The 4,183-nt window shown below is 41.6% G+C and overlaps 1 non-coding gene across 1 annotated transcript; it reads right to left on the bottom strand.

The window, feature by feature from the left end:
* Positions 1–3,810: 3,810 nt before the first annotated feature.
* Positions 3,811–3,894, bottom strand: TRNAR-CCG (transfer RNA arginine (anticodon CCG)). Its single transcript has one exon. It is a non-coding gene; the product is annotated as a tRNA-Arg (tRNA).
* Between the last annotated feature and the right edge of the window lie 289 nt (positions 3,895–4,183).

Here is a 4,183-nt window from a genome sequence, read left to right as displayed (position 1 = left end):
GATGTCTGCCCCCAGCCCACCGCTGGGGCCACAGTCAGACTGGTGTGTGCCTTCTCTTCCCCTCTCCTAGGGGCGGGATTCACTGTGGGGTGGCGTGGCCCGTCTGGGCTACTTGCACACTGCCAGGCTTGTGGTGCTGGGGATCTGGCGTATTAGCTGGGGTGGGTAGGCAAGGTGCACGGGGGCAGGAGGGGCAGGCTTAGCTCGCTTCTCCTTAGGTAATCCACTTCAGGAGGGGCCCTGTGGCAGCGGGAGGGAGTCAGATCCGCTGCCGGAGGTTTGGCTCCACAGAAGCACAGAGTTGGGTGTTTGCGCGGAGCGAGCAAGTTCCCTGGCAGGAACTGGTTCTCTTTGGGATTTTGGCTGGGGGATGGGCGGGGGAAATGGCGCTGGCGAGCGCCTTTGTTCCCCGCCAAGCTGAGCTCTGCCGTCCGGGGGCTCAGCAGCTCTCCCTCCCTTTGTCCTCCAGCCTTCCCACTTTCCAAGCAGAGCTGTTAGCTTCTGACCTCCCAGACGGTAAGTCGCGCTTGCTGTCGGAACACAGTCCGTCCGGCCCCTCCGCTTTTGCCGGCCAGACTCGGGGGCTCCGCTTGGCCGGCGAGCCGCCCCTCCGCCCCGGCTCCCTCCCGCCGGTCCGTGGAGCGAGCACCGCCTCGCCGCCCTTCCTCCCCTCTTCCGTGGGCCTCTCGTCTGCGCTTGGCTCTGGAGACTCCGTTCTGCTCATCCTCTGGCGGTTTTCTGGGTTCTTTAGGCAGGTGTAGGTGGAATCTAAGTGATCAGCAGGACGCGGTGAGCCCAGCGGCCTCCTATGCCGCCATCTTCCGGAACTCCCCGAAATTGTATTTAAAAAAAAATTTTTTTTTAACGTTTATTTATTTCTGAGACAGAGAGAGACAGAGCATGAACGGGGGAGGGTCAGAGAGAGGGAGACACAGAATCTGAAACAGGCTCCAGGCTCTGAGCTGTCAGCACAGAACCCGACGTGGGGCTTTAACTCACGGACGGCGAGATCATGACCTGAGCCGAAGTCAGACGTTTAACCGACTGAGCCACCCAGGCGCCCCGTGAAATTGTATTTAAAAAAAAAATTTCCCTTGTAAGAGAATTAACTTAGATTACTGATTGCTCTTTTTTTTTTTCTGCTTGATCTTTTTGAGGCATACAATTAGAGGTTAAAAACATAAATGCTGAAAGTGCTGAAAATTTTTCAGATTTATTTTCAAACAGGAAGAAAAGACCCCTCTCTGAGTATAGCTTTTGTATATATTACACAATGCTGCCCAAATCCTAAGTAAAAAATATCTAAGCATATGGCTTCACCTTTCAAAGGGGCTCTATTATTGCCCACAGTCAGTGAGTAATACACCTCTACAATTTTAATACATATAAAGTTATTTATTCTGTCAATGGCTGCTTTATCCTAGATTAAGACTGTCTTCACAGTAGATACAAATGGTAGCCATGTGAGGTGAAGAACGTGTTAATCAACTTGGCTATGGCAAAGATTTCACAATGTGTACATATATTAAATCATGACATTGCCCACCTTTAAAAAAAACACATTGCACAATGTAAGCACATACAATGTCAACCACACCTCCACAAAGCTGAAAACAAAAGATAACCCTGATTGCAGAAAATCAAAGCCAATTCAGGACACTTAACACTAAAGCACGGAAGTGGAAATCTAACAAAAATAATTTTTCATGAGAAATTTAGCAGACTGAATTTGAAGCTATGCACTTTTATTCCCTCTTTTCATTGCAAGTCACCTGACAAGTACGCAGAATTGTCTGTTGCAGTGACTTTTAAACCATAATTGTTTCTTATTTTTAGCTACAGATCCTTTTCTTGTAACAAAACCTAGGTGCCCAGTATATCAACCAGGCAAACCAGTACTTACTTTAGAATTTCATAACAGAAACCGTTAAATTTCTACTTACAGTAGTGTGGAGGACTTGACCCCAAATGGACCCTGAGTAAAATGATGCTTTTATTGCATTACTAGGCTTTCATAAAGGAAAAGAAATGTCAAAAGAGCCAAGAAAAGGAAAGGGAGGAAAGGGTATGAAAAATTAAGAAAAAGTAAACCCAAAAAAGCAAACACGTAAATATAAGCAAACATCATTATTACAAACTAATAAAGCTTGTGTGTAATTAATAGGGCCTCAGAACAGGGTAAGACTTAAGTGCTGAAGAACAATGGAATGTAAAGCAGTGTGATGAATGGATAAAGAAGATGCGGTTTATATATACAATGGTGTACTACTTGGCAATGAGAAAGAAATCATGCCATTTGCAGCATGCCATTTGGATGGAACTGGAAGATATTATGCTGAGTGACATAAGTCAGTCAGAGGACAGATATCATATGTTTTCACTCATATGTGGATCTTGAGAAACTTAACAGAAGACCATGGGGGAAGGGAAGTGGAAAAAATAGTTACAAACAGGGGTGGAGGCCAACCACAAGAGACTCTGAAATACAGAGAACACACTGAGGGTGGATGGGGCCATGGAGGAGAGGGAAAAATGGGTGCTGGGCATTGAGGAGGACACTTGTTGGGATGAGCCCTGGGTGTTGTATGTAAGCCAATTTGACAATAAATTATATTAAATGAAAAAGAATATAGAGCAGTGAGGGTCTGACTTGAGATTGCATTCTAAAAGACTTATTGCTTAGGAATCTGATTAATATGCACACTTTATATTCCCTTAAGTTCATGAGAAAAACACTGAAGAATTATTGTTAGGAAATTAAAACCGTTTTTATAACTCCCAAACTGGAAAGAAGACAGAAAAAAACTGAAACAACCCACAAAAAAAAAAAAAAAAGCAATAAAGGTCTATTCTAAAGCAGCAAAATACATTCAAAATATGTATAGTAAAGCATAAGTTCAAATTTATTATTAAATTACAGCAAATGTAATTGATCTAAGTTGAGAAAAAGAGGTTGTCTGAATAGATTTTTAAAAGATTAGTTATAGGTTGTATATAAGAAGCTAATCCCCAAAGATGTACACAGAACTGGAAGCTAATGAAAAGAAAAAAAAAAAAAAGACACATAAGGGAATATTAGCTAAAAATTTGAATTATTTATGTAAAATTTTCAATTAACCAAAAAGTTGTAAAATAATAAAGCATGAAGCTAATAAATTATTCTGAACATTTACCAATATCAACAGAATGTAAGTTCCATGAAGGCAAAGTTTCTCACTAGCATATGCATGTATTAAGGTAAATACTTGCCATGTAATAGGCACTCAATGAATATTTGTTGCTTGAGAAAATGGCAATGACATTTTCTGAGTCAAATCAATTAAATCAGATGTCAGTAACTACAAACAAACAAATAAAAAGCAGATATCATAGAAGTAATTCTAGATAACACATGTTGAAGAAATAAAGATAAAATTTGAAATTGAACTATGGAAAACTAAATGATTTTGAAAATATTGTACATTAAAATCGAAATTATCATGTACATATCATGTACATATTATGTACATATTAACAAAGATTGAAGTTTAATGAGAATAATATAAAAATGCACTTCAATAAATCTGAAAATTAAAAAAAAATAACTTCCAAAACCATGTCTAGAAGAATTTTTTAGAGTAAATAATTTTAGAATTATTAAAGAAATTTATTCAGTAAGGTGATATTGTGATTTAAAATTTTTTTATATTTATTTATTTTTGAGAGACAGAGTGAGACGAAGTGAGAGTGGGAGAGGGACAGAGAGAGGAAGAGAGAGAGAGGGAGACACAGAACCTGAAGCAGGCTCCAGGCTCCGAGCTGTCGGCACAGAGCCCGACGCGGGGCTCGAACCCACGGACTGTGAGTCATGACCTGAGCCGGAGTCAGACACTCAACCAACTGAGCCACTCAGGCGCCCCTAATATTGTGATTTAGAACAGCAAATATATACTTGATCTTCGCCTAATTTGTGGCACAGAACTAGCTCCTCAAACCCTTAGCAAGTGATGAGAACAGCAAAGGCATCTTGTGTTATGTTACTGAGGTGACTTTTGGACTGCACCCAAGGGGTGGGAGGGGGGTGGGAAGAGGAGGGGCTGTAGGTGGAATCAGGCGGTGGGACTGAAAGTTCCAACCCTCTCAACTTGGTTGGTTCCCTTAGGGGCTTTCCAGAAGTCGCCGCAATACATAAACCCAGTTGTGG

The sequence above is a fragment of the Neofelis nebulosa genome, chromosome 11 (genome assembly GCF_028018385.1).
Source record: "Neofelis nebulosa isolate mNeoNeb1 chromosome 11, mNeoNeb1.pri, whole genome shotgun sequence".
In the NCBI taxonomy this organism is placed as follows: domain Eukaryota; kingdom Metazoa; phylum Chordata; class Mammalia; order Carnivora; family Felidae; genus Neofelis; species Neofelis nebulosa.
The sequence above is the reverse complement of the archived record's forward strand: the minus strand, read 5'-3'. Positions and strand labels throughout refer to the sequence as shown.